The sequence below is a fragment of the Pan paniscus genome, chromosome 7, assembly GCF_029289425.2.
Source record: "Pan paniscus chromosome 7, NHGRI_mPanPan1-v2.0_pri, whole genome shotgun sequence".
Taxonomy (NCBI): Eukaryota; Metazoa; Chordata; class Mammalia; order Primates; family Hominidae; genus Pan; species Pan paniscus.
In genome coordinates, this window is record NC_073256.2 from 56,542,712 (window position 1) to 56,566,060 (window position 23,349).

A 23,349-nucleotide genomic window follows, 5' to 3' on the forward strand; every position below is an offset into this window, starting at 1 on the left:
CAGGTTCAAGCAATTCTCCTGCCTCAGCCTCCTGAGTAATCAGGATTACAGACGTGCACCACCACGCTTGACTAATTTTTGTATTTTTAGTAGAGACAGAGTTTCACCATGTTGGCCAGGCTGGTCTTGAACTCCTGACCTCAAGTGATCTGCCTGTCTTGGCCTCCCAAAGTGCTGGGATTACAGGTGTGAGCCACTGCGCCTGGCCTACTTATGTATATTTTAAAAGTTAACTATAAAACAGCCTGAGGCAGTTCCTTCAGGAGGTATTCCAGAAGAAGGCATTGCTATCACAGGAGACGGTAGCTCCATGCGTGTTATCGCTCCTAAAGACCTTCCAGTAGGACAAGATGTGGAGGCAGAAGACAGTGATATTGAGGATCCTGACCCTGGGTAGGCCTAGGCTAATGTGTGTGTTTGTGTCTTAGATTTAACAAAAAAGTTAAAAAACTTAAAAATAAAGGCTAGGCGCAATGGCTCACGCCTATAATCCCAGCACTTTGGGAGGCTGAGGCACGTGGATTGCCTGAGCTCAGGAGTTCAAGACCAGCCTGGTCAACATGGTGAAACCCCATCTCTACGAAAATACAAAAAAATTAGCCGGGCGTGGCAGCGTGCATCTGTAATCCCAGCTACTCGGGAGGCTGAGGTAGGAGAATTGCTTGAACCCAGGAGGAGGAGGTTGTAGTGAGCCATGATGGTGCCACTGCACTCCAGCCTGGGAGACAGAGCAAGACTCCGTCTCCAAAAATAAATAAATAACTAAATAATAAAATAAAATATTTAAAAATAGAAAAAGCTGATAGAATAAAGATATAAAGAAAGAAAATAATTTTGTACAGCTGTACAGTGGGTTTGTGTTTTAAGCTAAGTATTATTACAAAAGAGTCAACATTTAAAAAAATTTTAAAGCTTATAAAGTCTTTCAGTTTTCAGCTTGGAGGAGGATGTGGTGCAACTTTCTTCTGCTGTCCCAAATCCAGGTTCATCTGACACCAGCTGCCTAAGTTCAACCCCAGTGAGATCAAATTCATACACCTGGGGTGTACTGGGGGTGAAGTCAGTGCCACATCTGCACTGGCTCCCAAGATCAGCCCCCTAGGTCTGTCTCTAAAAAAGTTGGTGATGACATTGCCAAGGCAATCAGTGACTGGAAGCGTATGAGGATTACAGTGAAACTGACCAGAACAGACAGGCCCAGATTGAGGGGGTACCTTCTGCCTCTGCTCTCATCATCAAAGCCCTCGACAAACTGCCAAGAGGCAGAAAGAAACAGAAAAACATTAAACACAGCGGAAATAACACTTTTGTTGTTGAGATGGAGTCTCACTCTGTAGCCCAAGCTGGAGTGCAGTGCCGCAATCTCAGCTCACAGCAACCTCTGCCTCCCAGGCACAAGTGATTCTCGTGCCTCAGCCTCCCTAGTAGCTGGGACTACAGGTGCGCCCCACTGCGCCTGGCTAATTTCTTTTATTTTTTAAAGTATAGACGGGGTTTCACCATGTTGCCCAAGGTGGTCACGAACTCCTGAGCCTGAGCTCAGGCAACCGACCCACCTCGGCCTCCCAAAGTGCTGGGATTACAGGCATGAGCCACCACACCCTGCCTGGAAATAACACTTTTGGATTGTCAAGGTTGCCCAGGCATCAGTCTTTAGCCAGCATACTCTCTGGAACCGTTGAAGAGATTTTGGGGCCTGCCCAGTCTGTGGGCTGCAATGTTGATGGCCGCCACCCTCATGACATCATAGATGACTTTTAACGGTAGTGCGGAGGAATGCTCAGCTAGTTAAGAACCACAAAGGACAATATTTTAATAAAGGATCATTTGACAACCAAAAAAAAGTTTATAAAGTAAAAAAGTTACATTAAGCTAAATTTAATTTACTGAAGAAAGAAAAACATCTTTAATAAATTCAGTGTAGCCTAAGTGTTCAGTGTTTATAAAGTCTACAATAGTGTAATGTCCTCAGCCTTCATTCACTCACCACTCACTGACTCACCCAGAGAAACTTCCAGTCCTGAAACCTCCATTTATGCTAAGTGCCCTATACAGGTGTACCATCTTTTAATCATTTATACCATATTTTTACTGTACCTTTTATAGGTTTTGATGTGTTCCTTTTTAAGATTTATTTGGGGACAGGTGCAGTGGCTCACACCTGTAATCCCAGCACTTTGGGAGGCTGAGGAGAGCAGATCATCTGAGGTCAGGAGTTTGAGACCAGCCTGGCCAACATGGCGAAATCCCGTTTCTACTAAAAATGCAAAAATTAGCCAGGTGAGGTGGGGCGCACCTGTAATCATAGCTACTCAGGAGGCTGAGACAGGAGAATCACTTGAACCCAGGAGGTGGAGGTTGCAGTGAGCCGAGATCGTGCCACTGCACTCCAGCCTGGGTGACAGAGCAAGACTCTGTCTCAAAAAAAAAAAAAAAAATTATTTGGGCCTGGCACAGTGGCTTACGCCTGTAATCCTAGCACTTTGGGAGGCCAAGGGGTGAATCACAAGGTCAGGAGTTTGAGACTAGCCTGGCCAACATGGTGAAACCCCATCTCTACTAAAAATACAAAAACTAGCCGGGTGTGGTAGTGTGCACCTGTAATCCCAGTTACTCAGGAGGCTGAGGCAAGAGAATCACTTAAACCCAGGAGGCAGAGGTTGCAATGAGCCACAATCACACCACTGCATGCCAGCCTAAGCAACAGAGTAAAACTCCGACTCAAAAAAAATTAAATTAAATTTTAAAATAAGATTTATTTATTTTTTTTGAGACAGAGTCTCACTCTGTTGCCCAGGCTGGAGTGCAGTGGCACAATCATGGCTCACTACAGCCTCAACATCTTGGGCTCAAGTGTTTCTCCCATCTTAGCCTCCAGAGTAGCTGGGACCACAGGTACACACTACTACATCCAGCTGATTTTTTAATTTTGTAGAGACAGGGTCTCTCCATGTTTTCCAGGCTGGTCTCGAACTCCTGGGCTCAAGTGATCCTCCTGCCTCAGCCTCCCAAAGTGCTGGGATTATAGGCATGAGCCTCCGTGCCCAGCCTAGATAGGTTTAAATACACAAATACCACTGTGTTACAATTGCCTACATTATTTAGTACAGTAGCATCTGTACAGGTTTGTAGCCTAGGAGCTACAAAATAACATTTTGACAGCAATCTAGGCATCCCTTAGCCCAGTCAAATGGGCATAAAATTAACCATCACAGGCCGGGCGCAGTGGCTCACACCTGTAATCCCAGGAAGAATTGGAATCTGGGAGGCCGAGCTGGGCAGATCACGAGGTCAAGAGATCGAGACCATCCCGGCCAACATGGTGAGACCCCATCTCTACTAAAAATACAAAACTTAGCCAAGTGTGGTGGCACACGCCTGTAGTCCCAGCTACTCAGGAGGCTGAGACAGGAGAATTGCTTGAACCCGGGAGGTGGAAGTTGCAGTGAGCCAAGATTGTGCCACTGCACTCCAGCCTGGGAGACAGAGCAATACTCTGTCTCAAAAAAAAAAATTAACCATCTCACTAGATCATGTTGTTCAACACCCTATTTTTGCAGATTGAAGTTTAAAGGGACAATTGATTTATGCAACATCTTTTTTTAAAAAAATAAAATTAGGTTAAACATAAAAAAAATCTTTTTTTTTTTGAGACAGGATCTCACTTGAGTTGCCTGGGCTGGAGTGAAATGGGGCAATCTTGGCTCACTGCAGCCTCAACCTCCCCAGACCAGCTGATTCTCCCACCTCAGCCTCCCAAGTAGCTGGGATTACAGTCGCACGCCATCACACCTGGCAAATTTTTTGTATTTTTAGTAGAGACGGGGTTCCGCTATGTTGCCCAGGCTGGTCTCAAACTCCTGGACTCAAGCAATCCATCTGTCTTGGCTTCCCAGAGTGCTGGGATTACAGGCATGAGCCACAGCACACGGCCTGATTTATGCAAGATCTTATAGCACGTGCCTGGTCCCTAGGCTCTTGACTCTTAGATGAGGTTCCTTTCTATGACACTGAGCTCTAGAACCAGAAAGCTGGACATTGAAAATATATCTATCTTTATTCCTTCTGGGTAGATTTGAATTTATAAGAATATGTTTGGCCAGGCACCTGTGATCCCAGAACTTTGAGGGGCCCAGGCTGTAGGATCACTTGAGCCCAAGAGTTTGAGACCAGTCTGGGCAACATAGGGAGACCCCATCTCTACAAAAAAATTTAAAAATCACCGAGGTGTGGTAGTGTATGCTGTAATCCCATCTACTTGGGGGGCCGAGATAGGAGAATCACTTGAGCCCCAGAGGTCAAGGCTGCAGGAAGCCATGATGGAGCCACTGTGCTCCAGCCTGGGCAACAGTGCAACACCAAGAAAGAAAGAAAGAGGCCGGGCGCAGTGGCTCATGCCTGTAATCCCAGAACTGTGGGAGGCTGAGGAGGATGAATCACCTGAGATCAGGAGTTTGAGACTGGCCTGATCAACATGGTGAAACCCCACATCTACTAAAAATACAAAATTAGCCGGGTGTGGTGGCACATGCCTATAATCTCAGCTACTTGGGAGGCTGAGGCAGGAGAATCACTTGAACCTGGGAGGTGGAGGTTGTAGTGAGCCGAGATCGCACCATTGCACTCCAACCTGGGCAACAAGAGCAAAACTCCATCTCAAAAAAAAAAAGAAGAAGGAAAGAAAGAAAGAGAGAGAGAGGGAGGGAGGGAGGGAGAGAAAGGGAGGGACAGAGGGGGAGAGAGGGAAGGAAGGAAGGGAGGGAGGGAGGAAGGAAGGAGGGAGGGAAGAAAGGAAGGAAGGAAGGAAATGAAGGAAAGAAAGGAAGGAAAGAAAGGACTGAAAGAAAGGAAGAAAGAAAGAATATGTTCCTCTTTAAACCGCTAGCATCCCCCTGTGAAATAATGGATGTAGGCAATGATCATCAATATCTGCCAAAACCATCTAGATAAAGGCTGAAGGGAAGTTGTTTAATAATGAATGCATCAGGCTGACAACACCCAAACCCCAATAATCAATTTTAAAACCACCAAAAGAGAGACAGCCAGACTTTACATCCTCCTAATGTAATACAATAAAAGTGCATCGCACCTTGCTTAAGAAAAAAAGAGGGCTGGGTGCAGTGGCTCACGCCTGTAATCCCAGCACTTTGGTAGGCCAAGGCGGGCGGATCACGAGGTAAGGAGATCGAGACCATCCTGGCTAACACGATGAAACCCTGTCTCTACTAAAAATACAAAAAAATAAATTAGCGGGGCATGGTGGCAGGCGCCTGTAGTCCCAGCTACTCGGGAGGCTGAGGCAGAAGAATGGCGTGAACCTGGGAGGCGGAGCTTGCAGTGAGCTGAGATCGCACGACTGCACTCCAGCCTGGGCGACAGAGGGAGACTCCGTCTAAAAAAAAAGAAAAAAAGAGCCAAGCAAGGTGGCTCAACGCCTGTAATCCCAGCACTTTGGGAGGCCAAGGCGGGAGGATTGCTTGAACTCAGTAGTTCGAGACCAGCCTGAGCAATATAGTTAGAACCAATCTCAAAAAATAAAAATAAAAAAAATAAACAGGACCGGGGCAGTGGTTCGTGCCTGTAATCCCAGCACTTTGGGATGCTATGGCTAGTCTTGAACTTGAGCCTTACTTGAACCCAGGAGTTCAAGACAAGTCTGGACAGTAGAGTGAGAAATATTTTTTTACAAAAAAAATCAGCCAGCTGTGGTGGCATGCACTTGTAGTCTCAGCAACTTGGAGGCTGAGGTGGGAGAATCGCTTTAGCCAGGGAAGTGGGGGTTGCAGTCAGCTGAGATCATGCCACCGCACTCCAGTCTGAGAGACAGAGCAAGACTGTGTCTGGAAAAAAAAAAAAAAAGTAAAAGGCTTTATCTGTTAGCGATCTAGACTGTATAATTAAAGATGAAATGATGGGCTCACTGGGATTCTGTTTAAAATGATCCAGTGGTGGCCGGGCACAGTGGCTCATGCCTGTAATCCCAGCACTTTGGAAGGCCGAGGCGAGTGGATCACCTGAGGTCAGGAGTTCGAGACCATCCTGTCCAACGTGACCAAACCCCATCTCTACTAAAAATACAAAACTTAGTTGGGCATGGTGGCAGAGGCGCCTGTAATCCCAGCCACTCAGGAGGCTGAGGCAGGAGAATTGCTTGAACCCAGAGGCAGAGGTTGCAGTGAGCCAAATGGCGCCACTGCACTCCAGCCTGGGCAACAGAGCAGGACTCCGTCTCAAAATTAATAAATAAATAAAATGATCCAATGGATGTATGGATGAAACAAGATTGACTGTATATTGATCATCACAGTAGTGGGATGATGAGTCCATGGGAGGGGAAATACTGTTCTGTCTGCTTTTGTTTATATTTGAAATGTTCCATAATAAAAAGTAAACCCACAACCTCCAGTCATTATGTTATTGCAACTGAGCTAAAAGGACGAGAGGTTTTTATTCACAGCCCAACAGCTTTATGTGGGAATATCCAGATGAGGGCAGTGCAGGAGTGCAGCCAGTTCCTCCAGGCTGGGCAGACAGAAAGCAGGATCCCTAGAGAAAGAGAAAAGAAGCTGGTCCCTCCACCACAGGTGTAAACATGGGCTTCAAGGCAGCTATTTGCTGCTGACAGGCACATAGCTCCTCTCCTTCTTCCCACAGGGCTGCAAGAATAGGTTCCTGTGTTTGACCCCTTTTCACTTCTAAAGCTGTCCTCTGTTTATTTTGATTTACATTCACCTACTATATAAACACACAACATGGGCTTACACACCATGGAAAGCTCAAGGTTTTTTTTTTTTTTTTCTTCTTTGAGAAAAAAAGTCTCACTCTGCCAACCAGGCTGGAGTACAGTGGTGCAATCATGACTCGCTGCAGCCTCGACTTTCGCAGGCTCAGGTAATCCTCCCACCTCAGCCTTCAGAGTAGCTGGGACTACAGACACTCACCACCATTGTATTTTTAGTAGAGATGGGGTTTTGCCATATTGCCCAGTTTGGTCTTGAATTCCTGGGCTCAAGCGATCTTCCCACCTTGGCCTCCCAGAGTGCAGGGATTTCAGGTGTGAGCCACTATGCAGTGCCAAAATAGGATTTCATGACACATGAAAACTATATGAAACTCAAATTTAAGTATCCTTACATACAGCTGTATTGGAACACAGCTTCACTCTTACTTATGGCTGCTTTCACACCACAATCGTGGAGGCACAGGTAAAGTTTGCAGCCAAACAGCCTTCAAAGGCTTGGAGGGCTGGGCACGCTGGCTCCTGCCTGTAATTCCAGCACTTTGGGAAACCGAGGTGGGAGGATTGCTTGAGCCCAGGAGATTAAGACCAGCCTGAGTAACAAAGTAAGATCCTTCCTCTATAAAAATAAATAAGGCCGGGCATGGTGGCTCCCGCCTGTAATCCCAGCACTTTGGGAGGCCGAGGCGGGTGGATCACCTGAGGTCAGCAGTTCAATACTGGCCTGGCCAACATGGTGAAACCCCGTCTCTACTAAAAATACAAAAAAAAAAAAAAAATTAGCCGGGCATGGTGTTGGGTGCATGTAATCCCAGCTACTTGGGAGGCTGAGGCAGGAGAATCACTTGAACCCAGGAGGCAGAGGTTGCAGTGAGCTGAGATTGTGCCATTGCACTCCAGCCTGGGCAACAAGAGTGAAGCTCTGTCTCAAAAAAATAAAATAAAAATAAATAAGTAAATAAATAAACAAATGAATTAATTTTTAAAAGCTTGGAGGTTCCCAAGTTGGATCTGAATCCGTGGGACCAATCTGATAATTCAACCAGTGTAGTTTACAGAATGCTAAACCTTGTACAGCCACATTGGAGTTTATGTGCCCATCTCATTGTAGGCCAATGTGGGGGCCTGTCTGGAGTTAACCAGTCTTGCCTGGGAACTAGATCTATTGGAGGCTTCCTGGGGAGTCTTTGGGTTCTCACCTAATGAGTCAAGGGTGCCCAGGTTCCTCAGGGTCACTGCGACCCAGACCTCTGAGAGGCCCACTAGGTCTGAACAGTCTATCTGAAGTCCTGGAGACAGTCAGAGTTGCCCCACCTGTTGTCTGCATCGCAAGCCGACTAGAATTAGTCTAGCCCTAGCAATGCAGCAACTCAAATGGACAGTTGCTGTTTCCTGGTGTGCTTCCAAACCCCCTTCCTACTTGTACACCTTCCCCCATTTTCCTCAGAGTCTTAAGTACATTAAAAAAAAAAAAAAAAGAGGGCAAGAAAGAGAAACTTCCCTCCTGACAGCTCTACTGCCTGTCCCCACTGCTTCTCATATTTTACACTGGCAGATGGCTGTACCCAGCCCCTCCACTCCTGGGGAGGTCTTCTCCAGGGCACGCCCCTCCACTAACCCAAAGGTGAAGGGTGACTGTCCTGAGAGGAAGGGGTGGTAAAGGGAGGTGTGAGGCTGCAAGAGAGCTGGCAGGCTGGGGGTGGAGGGGTGGCTCCCCGGATGCCTGCAGCTGCTCAGATGTTTATTGGGAGCCTTCTCTAGGCTGCCCAGAGGGTTGGGGACATGCCCTTGAGGCACAGACCCGGAACCTTGTAGGGCAACAGGAGTGAGGGCCTTGAAGAGATGGCCCTTTCAGCCCCATGCTGTGCTGGGGCCTTGGCAGCAACTATATCTGCCCAAGTCTTACTTGGCCAATGATGCATCGTTAATGTTTTGTTTTTATTTTTTGTAGAGATCGGGTCTGGCTATGTTGCCCAGGCTGATCTCAAACTCCTGGGCACAAGTGATCCTCCCACTTCAGCCTCCCGAAGTGCTGGAATTACAGGCTGAGCCACCTGGCCCAGGGACTTTTGCCCCACTTCGGGCTCTCTTCTTACTTGTCTTATTTGCTTGGTTTGGTTTATCTGACTTTCCACTCACACGCCTGGGCTCACATCTGTCCCGGATTAGAAAGTGATTCCAATGTCAATGTCCTGATGCCATTTGAGATCAAAGGCAGCAGCCCCAGGAGCCAAGAAGGCATTCCAGGATGGTGTGGTGGGGAAGAAGGAGACCCAGGCTTGCAGGAAGAAGGGAAAGTCCTCAACCACCATCCATGACCACCAGGGAAATACAGTGAGGCCCATGGAGTGGGAGAGCCCTGTACCCCACAGGCTAGGGGGTTATCTTTTTAGCCACTTGTATTGTCTGGGGTCCTCTCAAGGCTGCAGGAAGGAAATCCCTCCAATGTAAACTTACCATGACCTCTTCCACCTCCCTGATGTAAAAATGAAATGCTCCCTACACAAATGTCTCCAGCCTGGACCAAAGGGTCACTGGTGCCTGCCTTTCATTCATTCCAGACACTGTTCCCATTTCTCCTGACCCCACCTAAGCCCCTCACCCTTTTTATCTTTTCTATTTTTTTCTTTTCTTTCTTTTTTTTTTTTTTTTTTTTGAGACAGTCTCGCTCTGTTGCCTAGGCTAGAATGCAGTGGTGCAGTGGCACAATCTTGGCTCACTGCAGCCTCCGCCAACCAGGTTCAAGCAATTCTCATGCCTCAGCCACCTCAGTAGCTGGAATTACAGGCGTGCAACACCACGCCCAGCTAATTTTTGTATTTTTAGTAGAGATGGAGTTTCATCATGTTGGCCAGGCTGATCTCGAACTCCTGACCTCAGGTGATCCGCCCGCCTCGGCCTCCCAAAGTGCTGAAATTACAGGCGTGAGCCACCACACCTGGCCATGCTTCACCTTTTAATGAGTCATGGGGTACTGGAAGAGGAAAGGCCCACAGGATGAGGGTCTGGTTGCCTCACTGATTCCAAACCAGAGCTTGGCTGGGGAAGGAGGGCCAGCCTGATTTCACCTTTGTGTGGGATTCGTCTAGGTAGTCCCAATTTCAGTCTTGCTTCTTCATGTATTTTTTTTTTTTTTTTTTGAGATGGAGTTTCACTGTTGTCGCCCATCACCCAGGCTGGAGTGCAATGGCATGATCTCGGCTCACTGCAACCCCCACCTCCTGGTCCAAGTGATTCTCCTGCCTCAGCCTCCTGAGTAGCTGGGATTACAGGCACCCGCCACCATGACTGGCTAATTTTTGTATTTTAAGTAGAGTCAGGGTTTCGTCATGTTGGCCAGGCTAGTCTCGAACTCCTGACCTCAGGTGATCTGCCTGCCTCGACCTCCCAAAGCACTGGAATTACAGGCATCAGCCACCATGCCTGGCCCTCCTTTCCCCTATTAAAATGAGAGTTCTTCCCATTATCATTCCATTGGGAAAAAAATGAGAGTTCACAGGGGGCAAAAGAGAAAATAATGTAGTCTAGGCTGGGCTGGGTCCATTGTCACACTGCTATAAAGACATACCAGAGACTGGGTAATTTATAAAGAAAACAGGTATAATCAGCTCATGGTTCTGCAAGCTATACAGGCTTCGGCTTCTGGGGAGGTCTCAGGAAACTTACAATCATGGCAGAAGTCAAAAAGGAAGCAAGCACCATCCTCACACAGCAGAGCAGGAGAGAGTGAGAGTGAAGAGGAGAGGCTACACATTTTCAAACAACCAGATCTCGTGAGAACTCTATGACAAGAACAGCAAGGGGGAAGTCCGCCCCTGTGATCCAGTCACCTCCCACAAGGCCCCTCCTCCAACACTGGGAATTACAATTCGACATGAGACTTGGGTGGGGATACAGAGCCAAACCATATCAGCCTAGCACACAACTATAAACCAGGAAACAGGCTGGGCATGGTGGCTCATCCCTGTAATCCCAGCACTTTGGGAAGCTAAGGGGGGGCGGATCACTTCAGGTCAGGAGTTCAAGACCAGCCTGGCCAACACGGTGAAATCCCGTCTCTACTAAAAATTTAAAAATTAGCCAGACATGGTGGCAGGTGCCTGTAATTCCAGCTACTTGGGAGGCTGAGGCAGGAGAATTGCTTGAACCCGGGAGGCAGAGGTTGCAGTGAGCCGAGATCGCACTGTTGCACTCCAGCCTAGGCAACAGACTGAGACTCCTTCTCAAAATAAATAAATATATAAACAAACAAACAAACAAACCAGGAACCTGATGCTCTTCTGCCTTCAAATTTCGGGTGCACGTGGGGAAAGAAGTAGAACATTCAACTCACCCATGAGACAACCTCAAGAAACCAGCAGCATTTTAGAATCTCTCTTCCAGACATGGTGGACTCTTCTCACTAAAGTTCCAGCTACTCTCAAAGGAGCTTAAAGAGATGGGAATTTTATCAGGGAAACCAAGCTTCCTGTACGCCCACAGCCTTCCAGTGAGCATGTGACCATTGATGCTTCAGCTATCAGATGAAAGCAAGCCCCTGGGATTCTGTCTCCACTATCTCAGGGGAGGGCTGGCCAGAGTTTGACCTCCCTTTTTCTTTCATCCTGTTCTTCTACAGTATCTATTTTATCTTAATAAGAGGTAGAGTAATTCCTCCCACTTTCATCTTTCTTTTTTTCCCAAGATTATTTTCCTGTTCCTAGAGTCTATATTTTCCCATGTACATTTTAGAATAAACTTGTCTATGTCTACAAAATACTTTGCTGGGATTTTAATAGTAATTACACTTCTAAAAAAATTTTTTTTGGCTGGGCTCAGTGGCTCACGCCTGGAATCCTAACACTTTGAGAGGCCAAGGCGGGTGGATCACCTGAGGTCAGGAGTTCAATACCAGCCTGGCTAACATGGCAAAACCCTGTCTCTACTAAAAATACAAAAGTTAGCCAGGCGTGGTGGCACCCACCTGTAATCTCAGCTACTTGGCAGGAGAGTCACTTGAACCTGGGAGGTGGAGGTTGCAGTGAGCCAAGATCTCATCACTGTACTCCAGCCTGGGTGACAGAATGAGACTCTGTCTCAAAATAAAGAAATAAATAAAACTAAAAATTAAAAAAAATTTTGGAGATGGAGTCTCACTATATTGCCCAGGCTGGAGTGCAGTGGCTATTCACAGATGCAATCATTTTAACTACAGCCTCAAACTCCTGGGCTCAAGGGATCTTCCTGCCTCAGCCTCCCAGGTAGCTGGGACTACAGGTGTACATCACTGCACCTGACTCAATTTGGGGAGAATTGACCTCTTTACTACATTGAGTATTCCACTCCATGACCACAGTATATTTCTCCATTTACTTAGGTCTTTTAAAATTTTTTCGTCAGGCTGGGCATGCTGGTTCACATCTATAATCCCAGCACTTTGGGAGGCTGAGGCAGGAGGGTCACCTGAGGTCAGAAGTTCGAGACCAGCCTGTCCAACATGGTGAAACCCCATCTCTACTAAAAATACAAAAATTAGCTGGGGGTGGTGGCACGTGCCTGTAACCCCAGCTACCCAGGAGGCTGAGACAGGAGAATCACTTGAACTCAGGAGGCAGATGTTGCAGTGAGCTGAGGTCAAGCCACTGCACTCCAGCCTGGGCAAAGAGCAAGACTCCATCACAAAATAAATAAATGAATAAATAAATAAATTATTTCATCAACATTTTGTAATTTTCAGCTTGCAGAGCCTGTGCAAGTTTTGTTCAGCTTATGCTTAAGTGTTTCACTTTCTTTGGACCATTTGTAAATGATGCAGTGTTTTAAATTTCAGTTTCCACATGTTTGTTGTTAGTATACATAAACATGATGGATTTTTGTGTGTTGATCTTGTATCTTGTAACCTGTTTAATTCCCAACCAATTATAAGAGGGTTTTGGTTTGGGGGTCAGCTTTATTTTGTAGATTATTTCGGATTTTCTTTATAGACAATCATGTCATCTGCAAAAAGAAACAGTTTTATTTCTTCCTTTCCATTTCATATGTCCTTTATTTCTTTTTCTTGTCTTATTGCAGTGGCTAGAACTTTCAGAACTAGGGTGAATAAGAGAGGGGAGAGCAGGCATCCTTACCTTGTTCCCAGTCTTAGGGAGAAAGCATTCAGTCTTTCACCATTCACTATGATGTGGGCTGTCAGGTTTTTTGTAGATGCTCTTTATCAAGTTAAGGTAGTTACCCTCTATTCCTAACTTGCTGAGAGTTTTTATCATAAATGTGTGCTAGATTTCATCAAATGCTTTTTCTTCACCAACTGATATGATTATATGATTTTTTTCTTTAGCTTGTTGATATGGTGGACTTTTTAAATATCTAAACTCTATCGATCACTTGATATGGAAGACTTGTTTTTTTACCTTCCTTTCTTGATATGGCAGACTTTTGAGTGTTGTACCAGCCTATATAATGGGAATAAGTCCTACTTGGTTATAGTATATAATTATTTTTATACTTATATTAGTAATTCTATTTTTATTTTATTTTTTTGAGACAGAGTCTCACTCTGTCACCCAAGATGGAGTGCAGTGGCACGATTACAGCTCACTGCAGCCTTGACCTCTCCAGGGTCAGGTGATCTTCCCACCTCAGCCTCCGGAGTAGCTAGGACTACAGGCATGCACTACCATCCCTGGCTCATTTTTCTATTTTTTGTAGCAATGGAGTTTCACCATGCTGCCCAGGCTGGTCTGAAACTCCTGGGTTCAAGAGATCTGCCTACCGTGGCCTGCTAAAGTGCTAGGATTACAGGCATGAGCCACTGTGCTGGAGCTTATATTTATAATTATTTTACGTTGATAGATTCAATTTGCTAATATTTTATTAAGGATTTTACATCTAAGTTCATGGGAGATATTGCTCTAGAGTTTTCCATTTTAGTACTGCCTTTGTCTGTTTTTTTTTTTGTTGTTGTTGTTGTTGTTGTTTGTTTTGGTTTTTTTTTTAGATGGAGTCACACTCTGTTGCCGGGCTGGAGTAGAGTGGCGCGATCTTGGCTCACTGCAACCTCTGCCTCCAGGTTCAAGCGATTCTCCAGCCTCAGCCTCCCCAGTAGCTGGGATTACAGGCACCTGCCACCAAGCCCAGGTAATTTTTGTACTGTTAGTAGAGACGGGGTTTCACTATGTTGGCCAGGATTGTCTCGATCTCCTGACCTCATGATCTGCCTGCCTCAGCCTCCCAAAGTGCTGGGATTACACGCGTGAGCCACCGCACCCGGCCCTTTGTCTGTTTTTGGTCTCATAAAATTGGCCGGGAACAGTGGCTCATACCTGTAATCCCAGCACTTTGGGAGGTCAAGGAGGGTGGATTGCTTGAGGTCAGGAGTTAGAGACCAACTTGGCCAACAAGTTGAAACCTTGTCTCTACTAAAACTACAAAAATTAGCTGGGTGTGGTGGCTTACACCTGTAATCCCAGCTACTTGGGAGGCTGAGGCAGGAGAATCGCTTGAACCTGGGAGGTGGAGATTGCAGTGAGCCCAGTTCACACCATTGCATTCCAGCCTGGGTGACGAGAGTGAAACTCCATCCCAAATAATAATAATAATAAGACAATACTGGTCTCATAAAATCAGTTAGCAAGTGTTCCCTCCTCTATTTTCTGGAAAAGGTTGTGCAAAAGAGATGTCTGCTGTTCTATGAGTGTTTGAATGAATTATCCAGTGAAACCATCCAGGCCTGCAGATTTCTCTTTTGGGAGAATATCTATTTTATCTTGATCTCAACCTCTGTGTCCACCAGATCACAAAGGCTTTGGCCAAGTTATAGAATCTAGAATTGCAAAAGGCTTTGGAAATCATCAGGTCCCACATCCTTCACCACATATGAAGAGAGGCCTGGGCCAGGTGCAGTGGCTCATGCCTGTAATCCTAGCACTCTGGGAGGCCAAGGCAGGTGAATTGCTTGAGTCCAGGAGTTCCAGACCAGACTAGACAACATGGCAAAACCCCATCAATACAAAAAAATTACCCAGACGTGGTGGCATGTGCCTGTGTCTGTTCTCACACTGCTATAAAGACATACCCAAGACTGGGTAATTTATAAAGAAAAGAAGTTTAATTAACTCACAATTCCACAGGTCTGAGGAGGCCTCAGGAAACTTACAATCATGGAGGAAGGGGAAGCAAACATGTCTTTCTTCACATGGCAGCAGGAAGGAGAAGAATGAGAGCCAAGTGAAGGGGGAACCTCTTATAAAACCATCAGATCTCATGAGAACTCACTAATCATGATAATGGTATGAGCAGCATGACAGTAACCACCCCATGATCAAATTACCTCTCACTAGGTCCCTCCCACTATGATTCTAGGTGACATTTGGGTAGGGACACAGCCAAACCATATCATTCCACCCTGGCCCCTCCCAAATCTCATGTCCTCACATTTCAAAATGCAATAATGCCCTTCCAACAGTCCCCCAAGTCTTAACTCATTCCAGCATTAACTCAAAAGTCCAAGTCTAAGTCTCCTCTGAGACTAGGCAAGTTCCTTCTGCCTATGAGCCTATAAAATCAAAAGCAAGATAGTTACTTCCTAAATACAATGGGGGTATAGGCATTCGGTAAATACACCCATTCCAAATGGGAGAAATTGGCCAAAATAAAGGGGCTATAGGCCCCATACAAGTCTGAAATCCAACAAGGCAAGACAGTAATCAAATCTTAAAGCTCTGAAATAATCTGCTTTGACTACATGTCTCACATCCAGTTCATGCTGATGTAAAAGGTAGGTTCCCACAGCCTTAGGCAGCTCCACCCAGGCTGCTTTCATGGGCTGAGATTGAGTGTCTGTGGCTTTTCCAGTTGCATGGGTGCAAGCTGTCAGTGGAGCTACCATTCTGGGGTCTGGAGGACAGTGGCCCTTTTCTCACAGCTCTAGTAGGCAGTGCCCAAGTGGGGACTCTATGTGGGGGCTCTGACCTCACATTTCACTTCCTCGCTGCCTAGCAAAGGTTCCCCATGAGGGCTCCACCCCTGCAGCACACTTCTGCCTGGACATCCAGGTGTTTCCATACTTCCTCTGAAATCTAGGCAGAGGTTTCCCCAACAGCCAAACCATATCACCCAGCTGCTTGGGAGGCTGAGGCATGAGAATCGCTTGAGCCTGTGAGGCAGGGGTTGCAGTGAACCAAGATCACACCACTGTACTCCAGCCTGGGTGACAGAGTGAGATCCTGTCTCAAAAATAAATTAAAATAATTTAAAAAAAGAGAGACCTGGGGTTGGAAGTAATGACTTGCCCAAGGTCACAGAGTTAATTAGCAGCAGAAGTTGGAGAAGCCTCATTTCCAGATGTTGTGCTGCTTCCTCTGCTGCTGAAGTCAATGGCAATGGATTAGGACAGGGAGACTTCCCACTTTTCAGACACCCTCAGGAGGGCACATTCATTGCCCACTTGCTCTCTTATAACAGATAAAATGCAAAAGCCTAAATAAGATTTAGGTGTGTGCAAAGCCTAAATACGATTACCCCAAGTTCCTTTCAGCCCAAAGTTAGAACACAAAAGGGCAGAGGGCAAGAGAGGAGCTGGCCACTCAGGGCTGCAGGGGCAAAGCTTTGACAACCAAAATCTCCCAAGGAAGAAAACCTAAGGGTGGGTCAGCTTGGGGACCAGCTCCCTCTGCTGGTCGATGGGCATTTGGATAAGAAACTGGGCTAAAGGGGACCTGAGAAAGCAGGCGCTTGTCCCAACATGGTTAACAAAGAGTAGGAAGTTAGGTCTTCCAATGCATACACTCTCTGTGTTCCTTATGACATCAGCTAGAGGCCACTTTCCAAACTGCAGGTTAGAAGGCAAAGAATGGAGTGGACGGATTACACCTCCCCATCAACATGACAGGACATTCCCACAGCTGGGTCCTCACCCCTGCTTACACAGTGGGGTCCGATCTTTTGGCTTCCCTGGACCACACTGGAAGAATTGTCTTGGGCTACGCATAAAATATACTAACACTGGCTAAGCGTGGTGGCTGAAGCCTGTAATCCCAGCATTTTGGGAGGCAGAGGTGGGTGGGTCACTTGAGGTCAGGAGTTAGAGACCAGCCTGGCCAACAAGGCAATATCCTGTCTCTACTAAAAATACAAAAATTAGCTGAGCGTGGTGGCGCGCGCCTGTAATCCCAGCTACCCAAGAGGCTGAGGCAGAAGAATCGCTTCAACCTGGGAGGCAGAGGTTGTAGTGAGCCAAGATTGTGCCAGTGCACTCCAGTCTGGGCAACAGAGCAAGACTCCATCTCAAAAAAAAAATAGAAAATAAAAATAAACAAAAATTTTTTAAAAATACACTAACACTAACGATAGCTGATGAGCTAAAAAAAAAATCACAAAAAAACTCACAATGTTTTAAGAAAGTTTATAAATTTGTGGTGGGCCACATTCAAAGCTGTCCTGGGCCACATGCAACCCACAGGCTGCAGGTTGGACAAGCTTGGCTTACAGTGTAGGCCGACAGAATGTTCTGAGATGGATATATTATGTATATATCTGCACTGTCCAGTGAGATAGCCGCTAGTCATGTGGGTATCAAACACTGGAAATATGAATAGCACAACTAAGGAACTGAATTTTACATTTGATTTAATTATAATTAGGTTTTGTTTGTTTGCTTTGAGACAAGGTCTGGCTCTGTCACTCAGGTTGGAGAGCAGTGACATGACCTCAGCTCACTGCAACTTCCACCTCCCAGGCTCAAGTGATCCTCCCACCTCAGCCTCTAGAGTGGCTGGGACACAGGTGCATGCCACCATGCCTAGCTAATTTTTTATATTTTGTAGAGACAGGGTTTTGTCATGTTGCCCAGGCTGGTCTCAAACTCCTGAACTCAAGTGATCTGCCTCCCGCAGCCTCCCAAAGTGCAGGATTACAGGCGTGAGCCACTGTGCCTGGCCTAATTTAATTACAATAAGTTTAAATATAAAAAACTGTAAGTGACTAGTGGTTACCGGATTAGAAAATGCAGGCTAGAAGAATCCCTGGAAGTGGTCATTGCACTCATAAACAAACCTAAAAAGCATATGAAAATCAGAATAAAGGCCAGGCGTGGTGGCTTACGCCTGTAATCCCAGCACTTTGGGAGGCCAAGGTGGGCGGATCACCTGAGGTCAGGAGCTCGAAACCAGCCTGGTCAACATGGTGAAACCACGTCTCAACTAAAAATACAAAAATTAGTTGGGCATGATGTCGGGTGCCTGTAATCCCAGCTACTCAGGAGGCTGAGGAGGGAGAATCATTTGAACCTTGGAGGCAGAGGTTGCAGTGATCTGAGATCACGCCACTGCATTCCAGCCTGGGCGACAAATCAAGACTCCGTCTCAAAAAAAAAAAAAACAAAAAAAAAAAAAAAAAAAAAAACAGAATAAAAATCTATAGTAAAGAAAAAAAATCACTAAGACACAATAATTTGCTTAAAACTGAGCCAAGGTCAGGAGCAGTAGCTCATATCTGTAATCCTAACACTTAACGAGGCTGAGGCAGGAGAATCACTTGAAGCCAGGAGTTCAAGACCAGTCTGGGCAACATAGTGAGACCCCTATCTCTACAAAGAAAACAAAAAAAATTCAAAATTAGTTGGGTGTGGTGATGTGTACCTGTGGTCTTAACTACTCAGGAGGCTGAGGTGGGAGGATTGCTTGAGCCCAGGAGTTCAAGGCTGCAGTGAGCCATGATTGTGCTACTGAAATCCAGACAGGTCGACAGAACACCCTGTCTCTAAAAAAACAAACAAATTAAGATAAAATAAAATTGAGCCAAAAGCCTTCATCCTCAAATTTGCACCAATATGACAAAATGCTCTGGTTTCATTTTATTTGGACTCTGTGTGTGATAGTCTAAACATTTATAGAGTGAATGAAAAGACAGACTGATGGACCAACTGTGAAATGAACTGGTTCTATTTAAAAGAAAAAAAGGTCGGGTATAGTGGCTCACGCCTGTAACCCCAGCACTTTAGGAGGCTGAGACAGGCAGATCACCTGAGGTGAGGAGTTCAAGACCAGCCTGGCCAACATAGTGAAACCCCATCTCTATTAAAAACACAAAAATTAGCCTGGCATAGTGGCATATGCCTGTAATCCCGCTACTAGGGAGGCTGAGGCGGGAGAATTGCTTGAACCCTGGAGACAGAGGTTGCAGTGAGCCGAGATCACGCCACTGCACTCCAGCCTGGGCGACAGAGCCAGATTCTGTCTAAAAAATATATATATATTCACAAATCAAACCCTACAGTCTCACCAAGAGTGCCACTAGAGGGAGCTGCGGTGCAGCGTTCACCCCATGGGAGCGCCCTGGGGCTCCCCCAGCACTTCCCACGCTCTGGGGTGGCTTTCGAGGACATTCCAGCTACCCCTTCCCATCACACCCCCATGTCTTTCTTTTTTGTTGACCCGCATGTTTTCTCATGTACATGCCAACCCAGAGGTTAGGGACAGAGGCGAGTCCATGGGCAGAACTGGTCCCCAGTGTGCTGGGACACTTAATAAATGTCACATTTTGTGTCTCCAATAAAGGAAACTGAGGGCCTGCTGGCAGAAGCCCAGCCTGGGAACCAGGAGGCGGCTGCTCAACGGCGCTGGGCATTCCCTGTGAGTCCACCACGGTTCCCAACATGACGCCTTAGGTTTTACATGGGGAAGTAGTGCTTCCTCCATTTCACTCGTGGAAAAAAAAATGGAATTTCAGAGTGATTTGTAAAGGGTGCATAGGAAGTTAGTGGACTTTGAACCCAGAACTTTTTATCCACAAAACTCTTGGAATTAACACTGCACCATCGGCTTTGAGTTTTCAAATATGTCCATACTGAGAGGGTTGCTTTTTGTGAGATCCAGTGAGGCTAGAAGACTGAGTCCAGGGTTCCGCTGGAGTCCGCAGAAGGGAAAAGGAAGGCAGTTACCCTGGAGTCCTTCCCGGGGGCCGGAGGCCGGCCAGTGTCACCACTCCGAAGCGCAGTGTGGACCCGCCCCAGGCAACAGTCCTCAAGGTTCCTGTCTGTAATGGATTGAATATTCGTGTCTTCCCCAAATTCACGTGTTGAAGCCCTAACCCCAATGTAATGGGATTGGGAGGTAGGGCCTTTGGGAGGTAAGGAGGTTTAGATGAGATCATTAGGGTGGAGCGCTCATGATGGGATTAGTGTTCTTATGAGAAAAGACACCACAGGCTCTTGCACTCTTGCAGGGGGTGCTGGGTTGTGCTCTCTCTCTCTCTTGCCCCCCCCCTTTCGCGCTCTCTCTCTCCCGCCCCCTTTCTCCCTTTCTCTCTCTCTCTCCTTCCCCCACTAATTCTCTCTCTCTTCTCTAGTTCTCTCTCTCTCCCTTTCTCCCTCTCTCTCCCTCTCTTCTCCCATCCTCTCCCTCTCTCTCTCCCTTTCACCCTCCCTCTCTCTCCTTCTTTTCTCCTATCCTTTCTCTCTCCCCCCTCTCTCTCCCATTCTCCCTCTGTCTCTCTTTCCCTCGCCCCCTTTTTCCCTTTCTCTCTCTCTCTCCCTCTACCATTCTCTCTCTCCCTCTCCCCTTCCTCTCTCCTTGCCTGCTTCCCTTTCTCTTTCTCTCTCTCTCTCTCCTCCTTTCCCTCTCCCTTTTTCCCTCTCCCTTTCTCCCTATCTCCCTTTCTTTCTCTTCCTTTCATCTCTCTCTCTCTCTGCCCTCTGAGTTCACAGTGAGAAGGCAGCAATCTACAAGCCAAGCAGAGGGCCCTCGCCAGCAACCAAATCAGCCAGCACCTTGATCTTGGACTTCTAGACTCCAGGACTGTGAAAAATACATGTCTGTTGCCTAAGCCGCTGAGTTTATGCTATTTTGTTTGTTATAGCGGCCCAAGCAGACAAACACACTGTCCTCACCTCTTTCTTCTTTAAGATGGTTTTCCCCTTCTCCCAGTAAAACCTGCTCTCAGCTAAAGATTTCACCTATTTCACAAACTCCTCAGCTGATGTGATATACTCTGAAGTGCGGGAATCATTGGTAGAGTGGTTAAGTGTATGGGTTTTGGATTAAATACATTATGCAAATACTTAAATTTGGAGCCTGGGCAACATAATGAGACCCAGTCTCTATAAGAAGTAAAATAAATAAATAAATAAATAAACAAACAAACAATGAGGCGGGCATGGTGGTGCACACCTGTAGTTGGCTACTCCAGAGTCTGAGGTGGCAGGATCACTTGAGCCCAGGAGGTGGAGGCTGCAGGGAGCTATCATTACAACACTGCACCCCAGCCTGGGCCATAGAGCAAGACCTTGTCTCAAAAAAAAAAAATGGGCTTTGGGTATGGGCAGGCTATCCCCCCACCCCCGCCAACCCCAAACCTCCTTTCCCTCGTGTGTGAAATGAAGATACTAATACTTTTCTTATAAGGTCGTGGGGACATTCAGTGATTCCATCCATGTGCAACCTTGTGCAGTGCAGGCACTGGGTAAGAGCTCCATAACGTTTGTTTCCTTTCTTCCTTGTACAGTCTCGGATTCCAAGGACATGTTTACAGTTTTGCAGAAACTTTAGTGAAAAGAAAAAAGCAGCCAGGGCTGGGCGCTGCGGCTCACACCCATAATCCCAGCACTTTGGGAGGCTGAGGCAGGTAGATCACGAGGTCAGGAGTTCAAGACCAGTCTGGCCAATATGGTGAAACCCCATCTCTACTAAAAATACAATTAGCCAGGCATGGTGGCAAGTGCCTATAGTCCCAGCTACTCAGGGGGCTGAGGCAGAAGAATTGCTTGAACCGGGGAGGCAGAGGTTGCAGTAAGCTGAGATAGCGCCACTGTACTCCAGCCTGGGCAACAGAGTGAGCCTCCGTCTCAAAAAAAGAAAGAAAGAAAAAAAGCAGCCAGGCTTAGTGGCTCACACCTGTAATTCCAGCAAATTGAGAGGCCAAGGCAGGAGGATCACTTGAGCCCAGGAGTTCAAGGCCAGTCTGGGGAACACAGTGGGACCCCCATCTCTACAAAATTTAAAAAATTATCTGGGTGTGGTGGTACATGCCTGTGGTCCCAGCTTACTCTGGAGGCTGAGGTGGGAGGATGGCTTAAGCCTGGGAGGTCGAGGCTGCTGTGAGAGTGAGCCATGGTCGTGGCACTGCACTCCGGCTTGGGTGACAGGGCAAGACTCTGTTTCAAAAAAAAAAAAAAAAGAAAAAGAAAAAGAAAAAAGCTAAAATGGGAAAATTCTAGGCATCAACCTGTGAATGGAAGAAGTATTTGGGGTGGGGAGGAACATTTAGAGATTGTGGACCTTGAATCCTCATCCTGTGCACAACGGAATTGTGGACTTGGGTCCACAATTGGGGACTTGCCCCCAATGCAAGAAGAGTGCATCGTGATACTCCACACACACGCATCCACATGTACACACAGACACATACACACACAGACACACACACACAGAGGCACAGACACACACAGGCGCACACACACACACACACACACACATTTGTTCAGGATCAGGATTTGCTTTCTGGTTCTTGTTTTGGTTTGTTTTTTTTCGGTTTTGGTTTTTTGTTTTGTTGAGACAGAGCCTCACCATGTTGCCCAGGCTGGAGTGCAGTGGTACGATCTCAGCTCCCTGCAACCTCCACCTCCCAGGTTCAAGCGATTCTCCTGCCTCAGCCTCCCGAGTAGCTGGGATTACAGGTGCCCGCCATCACGCCTGGCTAATTTTTGTATTTACAGTAGAGATGAGGCTTCGCCATGTTGGTCAGGCTGGTCTCAAACTCCTGACCTCATGATCTGCCCGCCTCGGCCTCCTAAAGTGCTGGGATTACAGACATGAGCCACCACACCCGACCAGGATTTGCTTTCTTGACTGCTCTGCACATCCCCTCCCTGTTTGTCCTCTACTCCACTGTGCTGGAATCTTCTGTTGCCCTTTTGAGGTTTACTCTCCACTCTTTTCCACCCTGCTCTGAGCCCCAGGATGTTGACCTAAGGGACACATCAATGGGCTCCCTTGTCCTTTGTCTCCCAGCTGGATTAGGGAACTGGCGGGATATCTGAGGGCAGGAGGCAGTGAGGTATGACAGCCTATGTCCCAGCTCCCTCCCTATACCCGGCCCAGGCCTGAAGGTGGTAGCCACTGTGTGGCTCCCTCACTCTCTGGATTCCAGTAATCACTTCCTTTCCCTTGCTGGGATTCTAGCCTGGCTGTTGCAGTTTCCCTTCTGTTTCCCCTATCTCCAGCCCACCCCATTGTAAATCATCCCTTAATTAAACTCTCCTTAGATGACCCAGTTTGGGTGACCCTGACTGATACATCCCTGAAGACCTCTAGGTCCACATGGCCAGTCCCCTCCTGGTCCCCCACTGTCACTGAAGACCACAGTGTCACTGTTCTTCAGCTGCAGCCAAGGGCTCTCCCTGCTATGTCAGCTCTCCTGCCGAACACACAATGTCTCTAAGCCTGAACCAGCTCAGAGGGACACACCCAAATCCATTGCAGGAGAAAAACCCCAGGCAGACCTCCCCGTGGCCACTTCCTTCACTCTCCAAAACCATGGTGTGGTTTTGTTAGGATGGCAAAACCAGGTATCCAAAGGCAAAAGTATCCAACCATGCCCAGGAAGGAAAGGAGTTGTTGCTTTGTAGAAGGGGTTGG